The 23,616-nt window shown below is 44.4% G+C and overlaps 1 protein-coding gene across 2 annotated transcripts in view; it reads right to left on the bottom strand.

Annotated features, from left to right (window-relative positions):
• PDS5B (PDS5 cohesin associated factor B) overlaps positions 1-23,616 on the bottom strand; it is a 772,752-nt gene that overhangs the window by 748,501 nt on the left and 635 nt on the right. The gene's annotated exons all lie outside the window — the stretch shown is intronic.

Raw genomic sequence — 23,616 nt, 5'->3', positions numbered from 1 at the left:
GCATTCTACGTGGTTATACAAGGTCAGAAGTCTTTTGCTATACTGTATGATAGTGGCCCACCAATATATTTTTAAGTTCGGTAGTGAGAGCCCACCCCTGTCTTTCGGGAGTGTAATATATTTGAGTGCCCTACGTGGTTTTTTATAATTCCATATGAACTGTGAGAATAAGTTATCTATGTCCTGGAATGTTTGTGTAGTGAAGTCTAGACAGATGGTCCGGAAGAAATACAGGAATTTTGGGAGATATAGCATTTTGATGGCATGGCATCTTCCCACTATGGTCAGATGAAGATTGTGAATTCTTCGGAGGTTTTTGCTTGTTTGGTTTATTAGGGGTTCCACATTAATATTGACCAGATTGACTAGGTCAGATGTTATATTTACTCCTAGATTAATGCCGTTGGTGACTACCCGATCATCAAGAAATGTGATTTTATTATTGACGACTATCTGAGTTTTTCCCTGATTAAGTTTGTATCCTGAGACCTCCCCGAATTGTTTGGCATCTTCTTCTATTGCTTTAATTGCTGTGTTAGGATCTCCGGTGACTATTGCTATGTCATACGCATAGGCTAAGGTCTTAGTATTGCCGTTAATGCTTTTTTTTTTTTTTTTTAAGTTCAATAAAAGTTTATTAAAATATACAAAATTATCATTACAAAGAGCAGAGAGAAATACATCATCAACGAGATTAATAAACTAGGGCAACACATTAAATATCATAAGATAAAGAATGCAAGGGAGAAAAACAAAAAGAAAATAAAAAGTATATGAGGCTAGAAAATGCAAAAAATATACACTGGGAGAGGCTTGGTAACATGGGAAAATAATGCAACTAAAAGCAGAGATTTAAATGCTAGTGAGAAATAAGGAACTAAAGGCAACTCAGGGAGGTTTCGAAACCTCTTGCTGAAATGGGGGTAGGTGAGAAGAACGTTTGGCGCAAACATCCAGGTAAAGGGTGATGGGAAGCCATAACGCATGTCGCTTCGGGGCCAGGGTAAGGGGATAAACAAATGCAGTGTCCAATCTATGATTATAACATACGTTAAACCACCAGGCTTTGAAAGTAATATCTTTCGAAGTTTTCCAATTAACAGTAACCTGTTGAAACGCAACAGCTAATAACAAGTCAATAATATGAACATTTGCTTCAACTTCAGTCCAGGAGGAGGAAAGAGAGCCAAGGAAGATGTCAGTAAGAGAGAAGGGGATAGAAGTCTGAAAAATAGAATTAATTTGGTCCCATACTTTGGACCAAAATGCGTGCGTAAGAGGGCATAGAAAAAGCATGTGAAAAAGTGTGGCGTTGGGGGTGGAACAAGACCAACAGAGGTCCGAAACTAAAGGGAATCGTTTGTGGAGAAGAGATGGCGTGTAAAGGAGTCTATTATAGATGAAGAAAAGTGTTTGTGTGAGAGATGCAGCTCTAGAGGATTTGCGGAGCTTAATCCATATTTTATCCCATAGGGAGGTGGGCCAAGATATGGCGAGATCAGATTCCCACTGCTCTTCTACTGTGGTTTTAGGGCGAGGTGAGGGAGGACTATGAAGGGAGTGATAGATGGAAGATGCGGAAGGATTGGAGCGCAGTCGGAGATGCAAAGAAGAAGTAAGAGTATCAGAGAGCGCAGGTGACGACGAGTGAGAGAAGGAAGCGTATGCAGACATAACTGTGGTCTTAAGTAAGATGTACTTGCCGTTAATGCTTTTGATTGGTGATATGGCCGGATTGGATTCTAGTTTCAGGATGAAAGGATTAATGAAGATGGCAAACAATAAGGGAGAGCACGGGCAACCCTGTCTGGTCCCTCTGGTAATTTTAATGCTCTCGGTCATCTCTCCTTTGATTGTGATAACTGCTTCAGGGTTTGTGTATAACATACGGGTAGCGTTAATGAATGGGTTACCAATACCACACTTCGACATTACTGTCCACAGGTATTGCCAGAAGACCCTATCGAAGGCCTTCTCGGCATCTAACAGGATTAGGGCCATAGGGTCTCCAGCAACTTCTGTAATGTTGAAGAGTGTGATGACCCTCTGAATATGGTCAGTGGTTGATCGGCCCGGAATAAAGCTGTGTTGTCGTGGGGATGTGATTTTGTGTATATATTGAGCCAGTCTTGTTGCCAGTAATTTTGAGTATATTTTAGAGTCGCAGTTAATCAATGTAATTGGGCGATAGGATCCCAATTGTGCGGGACCTTTGTTCTTTTTCGGGAAAACTAAAATTTTAGCCCTGGCCCATGAGCCTGATGGTTGCCCCCCATTAAAAATATGCGTCATTAAAGTGGTTAAGATTTCCTTCAATGGTTTATAAAATTTAGCATAGAATTCGACGGGGATCCCATCCAGGCCAGTTGCTTTTCCAGGGGGTAGGCTGTTAATTGATAGTAAAATTTCGACCCATTCTGGGCTTTTCGCCAAACTTTCTTGGTCTTCCATAGATAGTTGTAGGCTATTAGACGGTTCTAGATACAGTTCAATTTTACCTTGATTCCTATCAGTTTCTGTGTATAAATCCTGATAGAAATCATGAAATGCATTTCTAATTTCTAGTTGGTTTTTTAGGATTATTCATTTCTTTGATTGTATTTGCCATAGTTTCTGGTCTTATTCGCACCGCCAATTGGTGTCCTACTTTTTCGCTAAGTTCGTATATGCGTTCTTTATTCACCATAGCTTTTTCTATAGCTTTTTTTGTAAAAATGTCTGCCACTTTATTTTTTGCGATAGCTACCTTTGCCAATGTTTCTTCTATTTCGTGCCCCGCTTATATTGCTCTCATCAGATCTTCCTCTGTATTGATTAGCCTATCCTGCAGCTTTCTTATTTCGTTTTTTGCTTCCCTGTTAAGGTCAAGGGAAAATCTTAGCGTCCCTCCCCTTATTCCTGCTTTTAGGGTGTCCCAAACGATCTCGATTGGAGCGCTCCCCATATTATACTCAAGGAACTCTGGGATCCATTTGTTTAGACATTTGCAATATTCCTCATTCGAAAGTAAGGCCCGCTCAAAGGTCCATCGCTTCTGACTAAACCCAGACCCTTCTATATCCATGCGGAGAATTAGGGATTGTAATCGGATAGTACTCGGGGGAGTTTCTCTCTTGAGCACTTAGATGAGAGTGTATTGGAGATCAGTATGTAATCTAGCCTTGCAAATGTATTATGTGGGTGAGAAAAACATGTATGGCCCGGATCTGTGGGGTGTTTCGCTTGCCAGCAATCCCCTAACCCGTGTGTGGTGCATATTTCTTGTAGTGTGCTGAATACCCTTGGCTTCCTTCCTTTGTATGTAGTCTGGCCTTGATTGCCAGTCCGGGGGTAAATTCAGATTAAAATCGCCACATATGATAAAGGGTGGTGAGCAGTGGGCTAGTTCATTTAGAATGAACATCCATAATTCTGGGTCATCTATTAATGTCCCATATATGGAGCAAATCGTGACTTTCTCCCCTTGACCATATAGGCATTCTGTTATTGCCCAGCGCCCTAGTTTGTCGGCTATAGACCTAGTAAACTGTATTCCCACACCAATTGCAAGAATGGCTACCCCCCTTGTCTTTGTTGCCTGCGATGTTGAGATGATCAATCTGTAACCCAGGTTTTTCAATAGTTGTTGCTGAGACCCTTCAACATGTGTCTCCTGCATGCAAATAATATTAGGGCCTATTGTCTTGAGACCGATTGCCACCATTTGTCTTTTCTTCACATCATTGAGACCGCAAATATTAATAGTTAAAATCCTTAATTTGGCCATATTTTTTGTGGTTTCTGGGTCGACCTTATACTAGTCTTTGTCTTATTATCTTCATTCTTGTTTACAATTTTATATCGAGGCCGTGTCATTTTTAGGTTTCGCCTGTCGAAAGCTGCGCACAGCGCAGCTTTTCGGCGCAGGCGAAATCTAATGTTTACAGTATGTGTGTGTTGTCCCACCCTCTCTTTCCATTGGCTAGCTCCATAAATGGAGGCTAGCCATTGGAAGAGATATCTGCTTGTCATTCTGCAAGCAGATTCGTGGGCGTTCCCGCGATTTTTACTCATGCCGCCCCTTTGCGATCGTCATGTGGCTGTGGGCGCGTGTTTATTTATTTTTTTTCCCCCCGTGATGTTTTCGTCTTTTTCGAAGTGCCTTTAGCCGCAGTGGTCTGCAAGATTTAAGTTGCCAGGAAGTTGTTCTTATTTGCGATCAGGTAAGCAGCATTTTGTTTATAATTTTATTTGCATGTGTATTTGTATTTTATTTGCATGTGTCTCATGTCGTCTCCCTTTTTGTACGTGTACCCCGTCTCATGTCGTCTCCCTGTTTGTTTTACGTCTTTGTGTGTGTCTTTGCTGTCGTCTCTACATGCTCAGTGTTGTGGATGTTCCCCCGCCCCCCCCTCCCGCTGTCCGTGTCTCCGTACCCACCCCCCCTCCATTGCTCTCGTTCTGTGGTCGGCATTGTTGCGGTCTCCTTTGCTCCCGCTGGACACACTGTGTCTGCAGCGTGCCTTGGGTGACGTGTAGCCGGGACCAGGTGGTGGCAGTCCCGTGCTGTGAGTTCCGGGGACAGGGAGGACCTTTGGGGCCTTTTTTGCCGCTGAGCATCTGGGCTAGGGGGAGTCAGGACTGCCAGTCATGCACAGGGCTCCGAGCCTCGGGCTTGGATTGGCAGAGAAGGGGGTTTGAAGTGTTGCTAGGGGCCGGTTGCTCAGCCCTCGGTCTGGCGGCGCGTGGAGTGCTCAACGAGGGTCCGCGTCGCATGGTCAGGCCGCTCACGCGTCGGGTCAGTGGTTGCCTTTGGCGCCTCTGGCGGTGAGTCCCCTGTCCCCCCCTTGTGGATGCCATGGTCCGCTGGACACGCTGGCATGTTGCGGTGAGTGCCCGGGCATTGTCTCCCCCCTCACCTGCAGTCCCCGAGGCCGGAGGTTGTGTTTTGTTGCATGGGGGCAGCATGGGAAGGGACCGCGATGTGGTCCTGCACAGCCTTTGTGTCCCCTGGGGCCGTGGTTCCTCGCCGTGACACTCGCTTTGGAGATATTTAGTGGGAAGGCGGCCTGCCTTGTTTCCACCTCCTTTTGATGGGCAAAATTGAAAAACTGTACAATTGGTGTTGTTGATCTGCCCCGACCTGGTGGTGGTTCGACCCCAGCTTTTAGGTGCTTCAGAGTTGGGGGGTTTTCTTTTGCCCCCATTGGGGTTGGAGGTGCGTTGCGGCCAGAGCCGGGTTGCGTAGTTGTGGAGCTGGGTCGGCCCGGGACAGCTTGTGTGCGGCTCGGTGGATGGGTCTCCGGGGAGCTCTCGCATACTGTTTATTTGTGGGAGCACTTCGGTGCCGTCTGTGCGACACGCTGGGCATGAGTGCCACGTTCATTGTCCTTCTTGGGGGGGTGGAAAGGGCTGACTTCCATTGGAGGAAAGGCGGGTGAACTTGGTCAGGCGCTGCTCCTGGGCGGCTCATACGTTGTGTCCTCGGGGTGATGCACAGGTTTTCCATGCATACCCTTTTTATTAGGTTTCGCCTGGCTTCCCTGCCCCCTGGCTGCGCTTGCTTCCCTGCCACCTGGCTGCGCTTGCTTCCCTCCCCCCTGGCTGCGCTCGCTTCCCTCCCCCCTGGCTGCGCTTGCTTCCCTGCCCCCTGGCTGCGCTTGCTTCCCTGCCCCCTGGCTGCGCTTGCTTCCCTGCCCCCTGGCTGCGCTTGCTTCCCTGCCCCTGGCTGTGCTTGCTTCCCTGCCCCCTGGCTGTGCTTGCTTCCCTGCCCCCTCGCTGTGCTTGCTTGCCTGCCCCCTCGCTGTGCTTGCTTGCCTGCCCCCTCGCTGTGCTTGCTTGCCTGCCCCCTCGCTGTGCTTGCTTGCCTGCCCCCTCGCTGTGCTTGCTTCCCTGCCCCCTCGCTGTGCTTGCTTGCCTGCCCCCTCGCTGTGCTTGCTTGCCTGCCCCCTCGCTGTGCTTGCTTCCCTGCCCCCTCGCTGTGCTTGCTTCCCTGCCCCCTCGCTGTGCTTGCTTGCCTGCCCCCTCGCTGTGCTTGCTTCCCTGCCCCCTCGCTGTGCTTGCTTCCCTGCCCCCTCGCTGTGCTTGCTTCCCTGCCCCCTCGCTGTGCTTGCTCTCCTGGGTGTGTCTGTGGCTCTGGGTGGGTGTGTGTGGCTCTGGGTGGGTGGGTGTGGCTCTGGGTGGGTGTGGCTGGCTGTGTGTGTGTGGCTCTGGGTGGGTGGGTGTGTGTGTGTGTGTGTGTGTGTGTGTGTGTGTGGTAGTAATTGCTGTCCGCTGAGCTCGTCCAGTAGGGTAAAATAGGTCTCACATTTGCGAGAGATTAAGCTATTGGCAATGTAAATGACAATGCCATTTATCTGTTTTCAAAACCAACACATAAATAAAAAAATTGCCATTTACAATGCCAATAGCTCTAACTTTTGAAAAGGAGAAACCGTTGCATTGTAAATGCTTGTTCTTTTTCTTTTCCCGATTTTGGATCCTGGTTTGCCTGTGAATACCCGTGTTTTCTTTGCTTGTGTGCTCTTCCCACCCACCCTCCCCCTCCCTTCCCGCCCCCCCCCTCACCACCCCTTGAGGCTTCCTGAATCCAAAGGGACCCAGGTGTGGGCGTCGGTCTGGTCAGAGAGCCCCAGCCCGCCCCGCCTCCCGAACCCTAATGTGCTAGACATAAAAATACAATAAACGTGTGCCAAAATAAAGTTCCTTGGTATATTAGTGAATATCCTTATATTTCATCCTTTGCTTTCTGAGTCTCGTCTTGCCGCTGATTTTTGTTGACTTACTGCTTTAGAGTTGCTTGAGAGAGAAATTTCTTTGAGGTACGCCTGAGCCAGAATTTCGCTCGTGAAGCTTCGAAGAGACCCGTTCATAATGATTTTCAGTCTGGCTGGTTCTTGTAAAACGACGGTGGTTCCTATCTGCTCAAACGGTGTAATTAATTGCCGCAGCCTCCACCTCCGTTCCACTGTGGCATGAGCATAGTACGATCGAGCAAAGAACTTGAACCCTTTGTATTCCCTTTTTCTGTTTGGCCGTGCTAAATCATATGTGGCTTCACGAAGCAGAAAATTCCCGAAGTATATCAGTACTGCTCTTGGGTAGTGTGAATGGTTGTTTGCTCGTTTGGAAAGAGTTAATGGAAAACGGTGCACACGCTGTACATCCCTCTCCATTTCCCATGACTGTAGTTCAGGGAATGTGGTGTTAAGGAGGGGGATCATGAAGGCAGGGCTCGACAAATTCACTCGACCGCTCGCATTTGCGAGTGAGATTGATTAAGGACGAGCTATTTTTAGTTCCTACTCGCCCTTTCTGGCGAGTAGGAATACAAACTTGACACTTGACCTCTGCGTCTGAAAGCAGAGGAAATGTGACAAGATAGGAAGATTTAAAGGCATCTTTATTGCTCACAAAGTAAATGAACAATAAAAATGCTTTTAAATCTTGTTAACTTGTCACATTTGCTCAGTTTTCAGAGTTTGAGGTCAAGTTCATTTAAGTTAGGTCGAGGAGATCTTGTAGTTTACTAGACCTGCAGGTCTAGAGCATTTTTTATTATTCGTCGAGCCCTGTGAAGGCCCTTATGTCCTTTCCTTCTATACCTTCGGGAATTCCTAAAAAAACGGAGATTGTTTCGTCTCGCTCGGTTTTCATGATCTTCAACCTTTTGCATTAGATCTTTTATGAAACCATCTTGATCTTTGCCTTGCGTTTGGAGGTTAGCAACGTCTATTTCCAAATTTTCGGTACGCGTATCCACAGAAACCATTCTGTCTGATATTTCCGAGCATGTTAGACCTACTTTTTTGATCGCTCCTTGCAATTTTTGTATGGCGATGTGGTTCTTTTTGTTGTCTGTTTTTACTTCCTCATGCAAGCTTTTGATTGAGCTAAGTATTTCGCTCAAACATGGTTCTGTCTGTTTGCAGTATGGCTTGTGCGTCCCTTTTGGTTATTTACACTTCCTGTAGTCTTGTGCACGGTAATTTGGTGGCGGTCTGATTCTGATGTAATTTTAGGAGTTGGATTTTTTTCGGTATATTTTGATTGCTCTGTATTACTTCCTGGGTCTGTAGTTTCTTCGTACCTCACTTTGTAGTGTCTTTTCTGTCCATCTCTCTGTTTCCCCAGATTTTTTCTTAGAGCATTATCAGGACCTAATTTGTTCGCTTTCTTGGTTTTTGCGCTAGTGAAATCTGATAGTTCTGAAAGTTCTGAGTTTGAGGGATCAGGGCTATGCTCATCGCTGGAGTGACTTATTTCACTAGACGTCGAGGCCCCGGTTTCATAGATATCTGAATCAGAGTCATCAGTAGCCGCTTGGGTTTCATCATATTGTTTTGTTGGGGGAGAAGGGTGATTGGGAGATGGCTTAGAATTTGGCGTCTTGTGTGTATTATCCAAACCTTCAAGTTGAATCTTGGCATTGTTTCCCATTTTGTTTCCCAAAGCGTTGTCAGGTGCTGAAGAGCCAGAATCGGACATTAGACCTACGACATGGTTATTTATTTTACCTGCTTCAGCTTCTACTCCAGGAGTTGCAAGATCCTCACCATTATGCCCAGTGGTCTCACTGATTTGATCCTCCAGGTCCCTGGATTGGTCTCTTGGACTTGCTGGTTTGGGTGAGTCACTTATCCTATCTTTAGATAGCGGGGCAAAAATATTTGAGATCTTTGGTTGAAGCTCAGTTGGCATACCAGGCATACAAGTCTTTTTAGCGGAGGCCTTCAGGTTTTTAATTGCTTGTAGTCGTTTTGCCCTTTTTGCCACGAATTCCAGATTCTCGTGATCGCTAGCTTCTGTGCCCTCCACTTTGTCCTTCCCTGCCATCGAACTTCTCCCCTTTTGTTTTGTAGGCTCCTTTTCAGAGTTTTTCTCACTGTGTACATCTTTCTTGTCTTTCTTATCTCTATTCTCGTCTTTGTTCTTGTCCTTCTCTTTGTAGTTGTCTTTAGCTTTATGTTTTTCTTTGTCTTTGTCTTGATTTTTATTCTCTTTTGCTTTGGCCCCCCTAGTTTTGGGTCTTCTTTGAGCTTTCTTAGATCTCTGAGAGCTCCCCGCACTCTGGATGTTTTGGGCGGCCTCTAATTTTCGAGTATCTTGCATGTCTTGTGATGTAGGCGCTCCTTCTGTCTCCTCATATGGGGGTTGTACAGCTTGTTGTTCAGCTTGATCAACCTGTTCTGAATTCTTAACGCAGATTTTGGAATCTGTCTCCCCAGTTTCCAACATTCTGCTCGTTCTGAAGTTTGTCAGATTTCTTAAGTTCCTGTATAGTAAGCTTGAGTTTACTGGCGAGGAGATATTAACTTTCAAAGGGTTCGTTGCTTGATCTTGATCGCATTACCCTGGGGATCCAGATTGATTCCGTGCTTTTGGTGCCTTTGGTGCTTTTGGTAACAAAATAAAGATAGCTTTAGCCTACTTTTTTTGTTTCTCAAGGGCCTCTTTCTGCTCCCTCTGGCTAGAGACACCTGGAGGCACACACATACTTCCTCTACCACCCCTGTCCCCTTTGAGACAATCTTTGCCAGGTTGTTCCCCTTACTCCCGTTAGTTAATTCTGGACAGATCTAGAGCCTTAATCTGACCCTTAAGTCAAGAACGTGCGAGCTCATAGAGGTGTACAAGAGAGGGGCTACCCACTTAAGCACAGAAAGGTTTGGGAAGCATGATGGGGAAAAGTCTCTAATTTCAGCTGCACTATCTTGAAAGCCCCTACTTCCAACATCCATAAATCCGCATTGAAACGCTCCCTGCCACCCTTGCCATCAACCAAGCTGGGCACATATACAGCTTGGCCCAACCATGCACAGCCTGCCACCCATGGTCACTTGGTTATAGCAGTAATGTCTACACTTGTGCTTCCCATAGTATCATTTGCAGTATCATTGTATTTGTTATTCTGCAGCACTGCTTTCAAAAGCAATAAAAACTTTTGCAAATAAAAAAATATCCGTATATGGCAGGGCTGAACGGTGCAGGGCTGCAGAGACTTCTGCCCCCTTTACAGCTCCTACTGTTCATGTCCGACAGTTACTGCTTTGCTCTTGTACACAATAGTAATCGTAAAACATGGACCGCATAAGCGGTTGAAAAAAGGAAGAATCTCCAGAGAGCCATGGCTGCAGAGGGGATTCACCAGTGTCACTTTAGAGACTTTGCTTTTTTCAATAAAAACATTCCACCCCATGAGGGTAGACTTTCATATTAGCCGGATAGCCCGCCACATATTAATGTTCCATACCCTTGTTAGAGGCCCTCGGGCCAATATTGGTGGAAAGAGCATTTACGGGCCTGTTCTGCCCACTGCAGCTGGCTATAAATCCATAGTCAAAGAGTCAGGGCATGAGAAGGCTCGACATATCTATTCATAGGAATGTGGGAATGGACGCTCCCGTTTTATGCATGTGGAACAGGACCATACATTTTTGCGGCACAGGTTCTCCGAGTTATTTCCCACTTGCTCTTTGTTATGATGGACCATATTAACAACATTCCAATACAATGCGCAACTGCGTTGGGTATAGTGTCTAACTAATTATCTGAATTAACTACCTCTAAGGTTCTAAGCCATTCGGGACTAATGATATTTTTTTGGTTGCATGAATACTGCCATACGAGATCCTATTTACTCATCTTGCGTTCGGGTTATTATAACTTGAACGATTCACTAATGGTCTCTACGCTGAGCTATAGTGCAAACGTTCTGCCTTATTGGTTGCCATGCACCCATGCAATGCCCCGAGTTACCAAGCAACCCACCCAGCAACTGGTTCCTCTATCAACTCTCCCAGTAAAGGGCTATCAATCCATCCCAACAAGGCAAACACACAACACAGGCACACACCAACTATATAACCTAGTCCCAGGTAGTAAGGAGAGGGAAAACTTTCCACATGCCAAGGTTAATTGACATTCTCTGTGATAAGTCCCTACCATACGAGGTGCAAAAAAATGTGGGGCTTAACAGATCCGAGGTAAAAGGTGGCAATTCTTTTAAATACTAATATTACTTGCCTAAGCTTGTGTTATTCTGGAGGCTAGAAGTAGATTAGAGAACACATTCCCGTTATCATACCTTTCTATTATGTGTACTGTTATGGGAGGTCCGAAAAGTGCTGGGAGCTCGAGTATTTTTTCTGGTCGGACCTTCGGCCCGCTCTGACTCAAAATGTGTTTTTTTAAGTATCAGCAGTTAACCGTGTTCTTGATTAAATATTGGTCATACATGGACCAACCAGCTAAAATACTAAGACGAAGCAAGTAAAATCAAGAAAAAAATGTGTATTGTACAGTAGAAAGTAAACTACATTAAAATACGAATGTATCTGCAGAGCAGTGGTGGTAATACATCTGCGGGGGAGAGGTATGTGGGTCAAGAGAAAAACGGTTAATATTTTCTCTATGTGAAATATGAGTGCGAAATTTGTTTCCAACATTCAGGTACAAACAAAAGAATTCTAAATCATGTTCTGGGAAAAAGCATTGACTCCGTATGGCGGTTGTACATCACAACTAGATAAACCAAGTACAACATTTTGACAATTTAGATTTCAGGATGCTGCTACGCACTGGAATACATTTATCTCCTAGGGCCTAGGCAGAACAATGGTGCCCTCTGCTGTCTTTCTACAGACTCAGTTGAAGACATCAGTTTTCTGAACCGCACTTAGCGGCAGTTCCTGCTGTAGAAAGAAGATGGGTTGAAAACTATTAAGCGTTAGGGAACGTAGGCCCTCTTACTCAGATGCCTAGCTCATGAATTCAGAAAGGGTACCTGCCTAAAACACTACCCACACAATAAAATCAAAGATATCAAATGACGATCTATTCCAACTGACAAACACCAACTCAACAAACTTTAATTAGGGGCTTGGAACAACTATCTCCCAGAACATATTTTTGGAGTCGAGGACAATATGTTCACATGTTAATTTTGCTGACTGGACAAATAGACACTGCTGACTGGACAAATAAACACTGAGCTGAGCTTTTATTACTGATAGTGATTCTAGAAAACAAATGTGTGCATATATTTGCACACATATACTTGGAATTGAAAATAATTTGTGCTATTTATAATGCTACCAGAATGGTATCGGATTATATAAGAGATAAAGTACAGCCTGCCATACCTTATAAGGATACTGCAAGTCACAAAGGAGTTCCCTAACCATTTAGAGGAATGAGGCCATGGGAAGAGTTCCTTTATAAATGTATGGAACTCCGAAGTGACTTGCAATATCCTTATCATGTGCACCATGGGATACTTTATTCATGGTGCACATGATAAGGATTCATTCCTCAAATGTTTCTTCCCTTTTCTGATTTGCCTTTTCTCCATACCCTTGTATTCCTCCCACCCTCCCTTGGTGCTGTGACTGCGGCCCCCTCCGACCCCACTTAATGGAACTCTGCTATTCTGTTATTTTTTGGGGTCTTGACCTGAGAAAATCTACTATGTGTATATATATGTGTATAGAGATAACTCTAATCACTAGTATATGCAGTAGACCTTTTTACTCTCTACCATTCCTATGTGACTCTTAGAGTATATCCATTTGTATCTCTTCCTTGAGTGACTTTACTATTTGTACATTTACAATTTTTCTTTCTGTTGGTATCTCTTCCTTGTGTGACTTTACATCTTGTACATTTGCAATTGTTTCTGTTTGTATCTTTTATGTAACGCATATAATCCTAAATCCTTATGTTTTGCCACTGGTTCTTATGTAAAGCGCTCTGACACCCTCGGGTAAAGTTCGCGCTATATAAAATCGCATTAAAAAATAAAATAAATTAACTTAAAACCTTTGTGCGTAGCTCTTTCATATGAAAGAGCGAGCATTTTTGCCAACATGAAGAATAACAATAAAAACTCAGCAAAATTAAACACAATAAGAACCTGTTAGATATTGGTTGCAAACAGATTATAGAAACTGTTCAATAGGTCAATATATATATTTATTTTTAAGCTGTAGTAGCTCAGAACGTGTAGAAACAAGCAAAAAATAGTCTAGCTTTTCACTATCAAAGTAGTGCAAAAAATAAACTTCTTCTCTCTGCTTGTCATAGTAAGCTATGAAAATAGAGCAGACTATAGAAAAGCAATGTTTTGTTTACTGCTTTAAACAGTTGCTTCAATTATACTCCGTGATCTGACCCACACCTTTCATCTTGGTTGCTGGCTCTGGCAGCAGGCATTGAGATGTCAGAACTCGAATGAAATAACCTTATAATAGTCTAATTCGAACATCTTTTCTTTTTAATCAGTGACTTGGTGTGTCACAAATTGCCAATTATAAATAAATGCATGGCTGCTGTTTATACAGGTAATATAGAAGCCCATGTTTATATGCACAGGGGTGTTATGAGGGAATGTATGGAATAGACTAAGAATGTCTTTGCTTTAACACTGTACAGAGAATAATAGAATGTAGTGAGGTAGGATGGAATGTAGGATGATGAGGTGAACATTAGAGGAATGTACATCGCACTTGCAGCTCCTTACCGTGCTGGGCCAAATGATAATAAACCAATTGTGCTGTTGGGGGTTCAGAAAGTTAAGCTTCATGTTCAAGGACAAGGAGGCTGAATGTAAGTTGCATGTCTACAGGTGCTTTGATGGTGGGATCAGGGTGAGATAGGTATAATCCTTGATTCTAACAGCCCTGAGCCTGTCTCCATGGTCCACGAAGAGGTCCACAATGGTAAAATGTCATAAGTGCATTTCCCCGAGTAGTTTCAGGTTCCATCAGGGAGCTGAAAGGGTTCTAACATAGAACACTGTTGAAGGACAATGTGATGACTGGGGGCCGTACTTATCAAGGTGCGTGCAATCAATGGTACTACGAGCAGTTCATTTATGGCAGCCATCATCCTCTGATGAAGGAGCCTCTGCGCTCTGAAACGCGTAAGGATATTGCATTAAGACTGAGCTGAAACGCCGGTCTTGAAAATAAACAGCTTTGAAAGTCATTCGCTGTTGGAGGTGTTCTTGCATCAGGGCATCTGAAATGTTGAAGAATATATATATATATATATATATATATATATATATATATATATATATATATATATATATATATATATATATATATATATATATATATATATATATATATAGCTTTTGTCATTTCACAGCTCGGCATGGACAGCACTGTGCTAGTCCTATGAATAAAGACTTTGTTGTAGAAATGGCAAAAGAATTTGTCCCTTTCTATCTTGACGTGGATGGCACTGTGCTAATCCAATGCTTAAAGACTGATAGAAAAGCAGACATTTGAGGTGAGCAGAACTAGAGTGTTGCTGAGATTGAGAGTGCTTTATACAGGAGCTGCTTTCCACCTAAACTTGAGAACTACCCAGAGTTCTCTGCTTCTTTTTTGTAAAATATATATATATATATATATATATATATATATATATATATAATTGGGGATGAAGGTTAAAGACCAACAATATTGTGTGGACTCTAGAGTCAGTTAAACGAGAATCTAAACAAATCAGAGAAACACATTAAGGAATTTTATGATCACAAGCATGGATGTAAGCAAGTCAACATACACACAGGATATTTGGTAAGAGTCAAAAGGACAGGTACAACGAGGAATAATGAAGAGAAATTCTACCACCCTTTGAATGAAGTGAAAGTAATGTGCAATTCTGTACCATCATCAAGGAAAGTTGACATGTGAGGAGCAAGCAAAGACGAAACAAAGAGTAGGTTTGGAAGGAAAATTGTCAAACCATCTAATCTTAGAGATACTTGTACGCAAGTCAGCTTTGTATGGATAATGAAGCAAGACGTCAGAGGAGCATACATCGGTGTACTTGCAGCTCCTCCCTGTGCTGGGGCAAATGATAATAGACTACACACCATTGAAACTAGAGTGTGGGGTATTTACTACAATAGGTATAAAACAAAGATCAATGTTTGCTTTCAAAATTAACCACACAGAGCTATGGTGCAACACTAAATACCATTTCTCTGAGGCATCATTTAGTAAAACATTTGATGTATGCCAAGTTTTTTTTAATTTATGGGGAAAAGAGAGTAAAACAATATTAGGGCAACATGAAAATAAACAAGTATTGGTAAAGTCAATAGGTCTGGCGTTGGCTTGGTTTTCAGAGTCATTACGACTTTTAAGGCAGGGAGTTAGGAGGCAGGAGCGTCTCTGGTTGGCCAGCTGGGACCTGAGGGAAAAAGAGGCCCACAAAATCTTATTGAGGGGCTATAAGGCGGAGGTAATAAGAGTTAAGCAACAGTATTTTACTGCTTGTACCATCTCACTTTCCTCCCCGAAAGAGCTTTTTAAGATTGTTGATTCTCTGACCTCCCTTCAGACGCCTGATCCTGTCATCCGCTCTCAGCGGTTGTGTACCAACATTGCCTCTTTCTTTCAGGCAAAGATTGCTGATTTGTATTCGGCCTTAGAGCTTCAGAAGGCTGAAACTGCCGATTCCTCTGGTTCCGCTGAGCTGGCTCTAACTACGGTGGAGGTTGCTCCTTCGGGACGCTTGGTATCCTTTCCCCCCCTTGTATTTCAAGAACTAGACGACCTTCTCACTAGGACCAGATCAGGTTCCCCCTTAGATCCCTGCCCTCTCATGCTTCTTAAGCAGTGTAAGGAGACCCTTTTGCCTCCCTTTCTGGAGATCATGAATGGGGCAATGAGGTTTGGCACCTTCCCTCAGCAATGGAAAAGGGCAGTGGTGAAACCTTTACTTAAGAAGCCAACACTGGACCCGGGGGTACTTAAAAACTTTCGCCCCATTTCGCTGCTCCCTGCCGCTGCGAAGATGCTGGAAACTCATCTCAATAAGCATCTCGCGGCCTTTCTGGAGAACTCTGGCCTTTTAGATCATTCGCAGCATGGATTCAGGAGGGAGCATAGCACCGAGTCGGCCCTTACCATCGTGCTGGATAATATCCGCACTCGAGTGGATAGGGGCCAGACTACCCTCCTCATCCTGCTAGATCTCACAGCTGCGTTTGACACCCTTTCTCCCTCGGTGTTAACATCTCGCCTGAGGGAGATTGGGGTGGAGGGGTCCGCTCTTAAGTTGCTGACTTCCTTCTTAGACCAGAGGGAACAGAGAGTGATGCTGGGGGAGTTTCTATCTCCATCCCTGTCTGTGCAATGTGGGGTCCCTCAGGGGTCGGCATTAAGTCCGACCCTTTTCAACATCTATGTGACCCCACTTGCCAGACTGATAAGATCTTTTGGGATGGAGGTAGTTTCTTACGCCGACGATACCCAGATCCTGGTCTCCCTCTCCCAGTCTATTAACGAGGCTGCCTCCAATTTTAGATCTTGTTTAGAGGCAGTCGCACAATGGATGACTGGCAATTCATTAAAACTGAATGGGGAGAAGACGGAGATCTTGGTTTTTGGGGGAAAGGAGGACATTTGGTCGGCAAACTGGTGGCCTGCCTCATTGGGAGCTTGTCCGGTACCCGCCGCTCTGGCTAAAAATGTAGGAGTTTTGATCGACCCTACCCTCAATATGCGTCAGCAGGTGAACAGAACAGTTTCCACCTGTTGGGGCATAATTCACATCTTGAGGAAGATTAAACATTACTTATCCCAGCAGGCCAGAAAGCAAGTCGTGGTTGCACTTATAGGCTCCCGACTTGACTATTGCAATGCGCTGTATGCAGGACTCAATAGGGGGCTGTTGCAGCGCCTTCAAATGGTCCAAAATGCGGCGGCCAAGTTTGTGTTGGATCTACCCAAACGGGCGTCGGCCACCTCCGCGAGGAAGGTGTTGCATTGGCTCCCTATTGAGGACAGGATTTCTTTTAAGATCCTGTGCCTTACCTATGGCGCCTTAGCGAGAAATAGGTTAGGGGGGGTTGGGCTCTTTTGGCCCCCTATAGCCCTTCGAGGAATCTGCACTCTGCCAACAAATCTCTGCTATCTGTACCACGCATTCGCAGAGTTAAATGGGGTAGCAGAGCTTTTTCCACTATAGCACCAAAAATGTGGAATGCTCTTCCGGTGGAAATTAAGGCTCTTTCCACTCTTCCGTCCTTTAGAAAAGCCCTGAAGACACGGCTATTTGCCAAAACATACCTGTAGTTTTGCCTCTGCCTTTTTGTGATTCTTTTTGATAGGCGCCTTGATGCCTTCGGGTTTTAGTTGCGCGTTATAAATTTTCTTTCATTCATTTCATTTCATTCATTGGCTGCCAGCCATTTAGCTTTGTCAATGTCCATTTTGTATTGTCATGGGTTTTGCAAAACCTTAATGTTTAGAAAGCTGCAGGAAACATCTGCAATTAAAAATGGCTAAGGGAAAAAATACTCAATTGAAGGAACCAATTTCAAGTGTGGATATGCCTACTGCGAATGGGAAGAATGCTGTCACTCAAATTGAAGCTCTCCAGTGGCTGAAGTTTGCTCACCCAGTACACCATGCTCCATGCTGTGGTACGCAGAAGAAAACCTGAATGACAGTAACAAATGGATGAAGCATGTTGGCTTAGTATACATAAGCGGAAACATCTGGGGGTCGATTCCGATTCGGGGAAAAAAACGTACGTACGATTTGTATCCGGAGCCCTCTCCGTACGAATCGTACCCGTCCGTCCGAGTCGCGAAGTACGATCCGTATTCCGTGAATCCGTCCGAATCGTCACGATCCGTACGTATTGCAAGGCTGAAACCGTGAACCGTACGACTCGTACACATACCGTACGACTCGTACACATGCCGTACGACCCGACGAGTACGATCCGGACCAGGGTATGAGGACGCGATTCGTAGGGTCCACATCAGGTAAGGGCGAGTTGTACGGAAAACCACACAAACGCATACACACCGTACGGTCCGTATCCCCATGATCGCAGGGGTATGCATCGTACCCCTGCGATCATGGAGTGTACGAGCCGTACCCCCATTGTACGATCGGTGTACGAGCCGTACCCCCATTGTACGATCGGAGTACTAGCCGTACCCCATGTAAGATGGGTGTACGAGCCATACCCCCATCGTACAATGGGGGTATGGCTCGTACACTGATCGTACAATGGGGGTACGGCTCGTACACCCATCGTACAATGGGGGTACGGCTCGTACACCCATCGTACAATGGGGGTACGGCTCGTACACCCATCGTACAATGGGGGTACGGCTCGTACACCCATCGTACATGGGGTACGGCTCGTACACCCATCGTACATGGGGTACGGCTCGTACACCCATCGTACATGGGGTACGGCTCGTACACCCATCGTACATGGGGTACGGCTCGTACACCCATCGTACATGGGGTACGGCTCGTACACCGATCGTACAATGGGGGTACGGCTCGTACACCCATCGTACAATGGGGTTACGGCTCGTACACCCATGGTACAATGGAGGTACGGCTCGTACACCCCATAATCGTAGGGGTACGGTGCGTACCCCTGCGATCATGGGGGGTACGCACCGTACCGGGGGGGCCGTTCCGTACCTGTTTCGGCGCAAACTCTGCTTTTACGGCTGTTTTCAGCTCCTGTAGAAAAAGGGTCATACGGTGCGTACCCAACACGTATCGTACTTGCGGGTCGTAAAAACCAGCCGCGAACCCTACAGATGTCGCATACAGCGGGTCTTGAGGGAGAGTCATACGGAGATTAGAGTCGTACGTTGTCTTGTACGACTCGTACGGAGTACGGCTCCTGGTACGAATCGTACTTCGTCGTACGTACGGGGGATGTTGCAGGGTACGATTCGTACGGGAAAAGCGCTCCTAACGGCTATTCAGAGCGCTTTTTCCCCGAATCGGAATCGACCCCCTGGTGTATTCTTGGGCAAGGAAATATCCTAGAAAGCACCAGCCGCGGACAAGGAAATATTTTCAAGTGACTCAAATACATCTACGTAAAGATATTTTAAACATTGACAAAAAGGTCACATTAAACAGAACAAAAGTGTGGCACAGGGATGTGGAATTCATATAGCCAGACTGCCAAAACGTATTGTTTGGGGTCAAGGGCAACATGTTTTCATGTGTATTTTGACAAGTAGGCCCAAACCCCTGCAGCACAAACCTTTTGCCTGCCAGTTTGCAGTACCACACTATGGATCAGAGAACGGCACTGTCTGCAGTTCAAGTAATATTTTTGCCCATATGTTAATGCTGTTGAAACGTGTATTTATGGTTAATTAATTGAAAGACTTTATTATTAGGGTGAGCGCTCTAAGCAAATGTTGTAAGCTCCGAGTGCACTACTGACAGAGGTTCTAGTATAAAAATGTGTACACACGTTTTCAAAGTTTAGCAATATGAGCCTATGTATAATGCTTCCAGAATGCCCTCTGATTTATTTATTTATTCAAAGTTTTGTATAGCGCGAACAAGATCCTTACAGATATCAGAGCGCTTCACAAAGACAGGGTAGGGGCAGTAGGAATGAACAGAGAAAATGGGAGCAGTATAATAGTCACTAACATGGTAGGATAATATTAACATACATAAAACATATCAGTATACAATCAGGTAAACAAGTAATATCAGACGGCACAAGTCATTGATCCCACTACAGAGGTGTTCAGGTACACCTTAGGTGTGTGGATGGCTTATACCAATGTTTTAGTATAGAGAGAACACTGAATGGGGGCATCGGGAGAGTGAATCAGTAAACCAACGTGTACCATATATTGGTCGGTAGTAAAAGAGTAGCGTAGTAGTGTCCCCATCAAGTAGAAGTATAGTGCCAAAGGACAAGGTGAACAGTGATACAAAGCAATGCAGAGTCTCTGATCCAGCACCTATAAGGTTCAGGAGATCTTGGCCAGAAGGATGGTTTTCACCTCTTTCTTGAAGAGTGCAGTGGAGGAGATAAGCCTGATTTGATGCAAATATTTGCAGAAGCTTGAAAGCAAGGTTGATGATTCTTTGCTTTCAAAATAAAATGTTCATTATAAAAATGAAAGCAGAAAAAACATTTTTCTAAACCACTGTAAAATTTCAGATACCATTTCTTTGCAGCATCATTTAGTAACGTGTTGATTCATGCTAGTATTTCCCAAAAATATTCATAATGGAAAATCAGTGGAACCAGTTTCAATAAGATTATGGGAAACAAAATAAACAAGCTTTGGCAAAGCCGGTAGGTATGAAACTGGTGGTCAGCGTTTTAGTTCTGTCAGTGTGTGGCTTGTTTTGGTTTTGTAAAACCTTATTAGTGTGGGAGCTGCCCGGGTCCTCACCATTATGACAAACATTGACAAAAGCAAAAATAGTTTTTTGGTCTCAAAACGCACACATTTCTACAGTAGTTACTGGCACTGAACAAAACTACTTTGTGTGCAGATATGCTCCTTGTGAAAGAGCAGAATGCGGTCACTCACAGTGAAGCCAACCGATACAGATTTTTAATAAACATGATATGCCACAATCAACGCCAGACCAAATTAGGGCCCAATTATTAAAGAAAATCTCAAAAGTGCACCCATGGTATATGTCCTTGCATTAAGTGCAGCCATACGGCTTTCGTGAATTCACAAGAAATAGAATTCCTAGAAAATATTTTTGAACTGCATTTTAGCAGGAGAAATGTACATGTGTAGATCTGCTCTTGCAAAAATCTTAGTGTTTGCGAGTTCACTTTCCCTCCAACCACTTTTTTCCCAACTCTGGAAGAAGGTTTACGTCTGCCAATGTCAGGAGTAAATTTCCAACATTTCTCAGTATGAGACAAGATTAGAGAAGAGTTGTTGAAAACCCTTAAAACAGGCAAGTTAGTAGGTTTGCACAGACTCCAAAGAGCATTCTAACCCTGGAACTAATGCTTACCACTACCTTCAGCCACAGGATGTAGATCTGTGAAAACGTAGCAACACAAGGGGATTGCAAGTATTCAAACACGACTATGGTATGAGCCCTGGCATAATCAAAGAGGCTATATCAGAGCTCTTATATAACGAGACTGCTGCCATAATGCATCGCTGCACTACATGGCACTAAAGGGGAAAGTGGATTTTGTTACAGGACAAGTAGATGTATAAAGCAACCTGCCCCATGGACAAGTAGATATTTTATTAAATTCCACAAGACTACTGCCAAGCTCAAAGAATGAATGAAAATCCATTTATAAAGTGTGAGCGGCTGCTCCCAAAGGGAGCATCCCGACACTAAGCCAATGAAGGTATCTGCCATTTAACTACAACTTTCTAAAGAGAAAGGTCTGTTATAAAAGCTGGTTCAAGTTTTTTCACACTTCATTGGTTTAGCAAAGCATTCCCGAACCTGACTTGCCATACGGAACAAAATATATAGCACCTAGTCTGGCTTTGCGAACCCTAGGAGCGCATAACAGGTGTTGGATGGCTGACAGACATGCCCTATTCGAAACACTTTATCCTGAAGGCAGAGTGTGTCTTTTTTATCTAGAGCTATATGTGATCATTAAGGCTTTGAATTTGACTTGTTGCCTAATAAGAAGTCAGTGCAAAGCCCTCAGGTCATCACGGATGAACTGCTTTTTGAGGACATTCAGGATTACACGTTCTGCAGCATTTTGCACCAGGTGGAGTTTATTTAACAATCCGTCAGGGGCACCACAAATACAGTACATTAGTATAATCAAGTCTAGCCGCAATGAGGGCATAAACAAAATCTTTACGTGTTTGCATGGGCAGGAAAATGATAGTCTTTGGGAACAAGACCAAACAGCCGGACAACTTTTAAAGGACAGCATTATAAACAAAACTATTATGAATATATCCGATTTTGAATTAAAGCCAAAAGAATTGTGAGGCAAGCAAAACACAGAAATAAGATTTAATAAAATTGCAAGTAATATATGATTAAAACCACACCAGATATTTATAGGCATTTATGTATAAGAACCTACATTTTCCTTTACAGACCACTTGCATGAAATAACTAACTATCAATAGTTTCACTCAAAAGGCCGGGCTGATTTAGAGACCTAAAATAAGCTTTCTATTAGATATCAAATAAATATGAGTTAACAGAAAACGGGACCCTTTATCAAAAGCTCTTCTTCTGGCGAAGCCCATTCGGGAAGCGAGAATTCTTTTCTAAATTAACAAGATTATTACACTGGGAAATGCTGGTAAACTCTGATTTCTCTAAAGAAAACCAAAGGTGTTTATTAACGGCGATCAAGCACATAATCATCAGCAAAGTCCATGTTTTAAGAGCTAAAGTTCACTAAGTATACTGTCACCAATTCTGTATTGTGTCCACGGTTTGACGTGACCACTGTTTTGTCCTCTGGACTGGTTAGAAATGCCTACTGTCAATAGCGGTACAAAAGGGGGTGGTGATGGGCGGAGCATCTGAACCAATCAAACACTCACACCCAGTCAACAGATCTGGGTTTAATCCATCACCGTTCTTTAGCCCACTCTGCCACCCCAGTTCAGACATGGCCATGTGCAAATCTGACCCTGTACCTCATGGGAACAGTCCAGCCCGAACTGCCAAGCCATGCCTTGCCTGGACCGGAAACAAGCTTCCGAGGACCGGTTTCTGGCATTTCAGCCGTCTTCAGCCCGCTTGCTTGAATCCAGTGGCAAAGTGAGCAAGGGACTCCCGTCTGAGCATACCCTGCCAACTTATGACTAACAAAGTAGTACAGGGTCAGACTGATTTGCATATGGCCATGTCTGAACTGGGGTGGCAGAGTGGGCTAAAGAACGGTGATGGATTAAACCCAGACCTGTTGACTGGGTGTGAGTGATTGGTTCGGATGCTCAGTCCATCACCACCCCCTTTTGTACCACTACTGTCAATAGCAGCCACCCCAAACCTGCATGCTAGCCATGCAAGGCCAAGCACCCACTTGACTCTTTCTCACGATATACTAGTTTCAGACAAAGCAACACATGAGAGTAACGCACGAGTCCTCATATGTACCCACCTCCCAATACATGTCCAATATCAGGAATAACGCTTTACAAGAAAATGCGGAACACAATGACTGATCCATAAACACAACCCAAAACAACACGTCCCCGTACCCCATAAAATTGCTACACCCCATACATTAACCAACACTCAACCCGAAGTTCTACTGGCATGCAGTGCCTGTACATACCTTAACCTACAAATAAAGCAACAATGCTAAATGGTTGTGCCAATTTTAATGCTTTTATATTGCAGTTTTGGGATGGGGAACCGCGCTCCTGTCGTCTTTGAACATTCCACGTATCCTCTACAGAGCAGGTCCTAATTAATTGCTGGAAAACTCATTACACCAATTTTGGCACAGCAGAACTCCTTGATCTATGAATTAAAAGGAATATAAAGCTCATGCCTACAGGAGCACTTATGCAGCAATGCCCATCCGATGTGTGAGAATGCAACGCAGTGTGCCAGTCCTGTGCACACACATCATGAGAGGAAGCACTGGTATAGACAGTATTCATTTGCATAAAGCATGCCATTAGGCTTTTGCATTACCCCGTAAGTGAAAGCAATACAAGTAAAACGATCTTGCAAACGGAATACCAACGTGCAGCAGGTGCATGTCCTACAAATCCCAAAACGGCTGGTTAAGCAGAAGCAAGAGCATATTTAGAGCACCAATTACCAAGCCCTCTGTCATTGCAGTCAACTCCTAGCCCTGCCACGGCCCGCTGGCGTGCAGAGACAGTGCCGT

Source organism: Lissotriton helveticus, chromosome 8 (genome assembly GCF_964261635.1).
Source record: "Lissotriton helveticus chromosome 8, aLisHel1.1, whole genome shotgun sequence".
Classification (NCBI taxonomy): Eukaryota; Metazoa; Chordata; class Amphibia; order Caudata; family Salamandridae; genus Lissotriton; species Lissotriton helveticus.
Note: the sequence above shows the minus strand (reverse complement) of the source record. Positions and strands in the feature narration are given on the sequence as shown.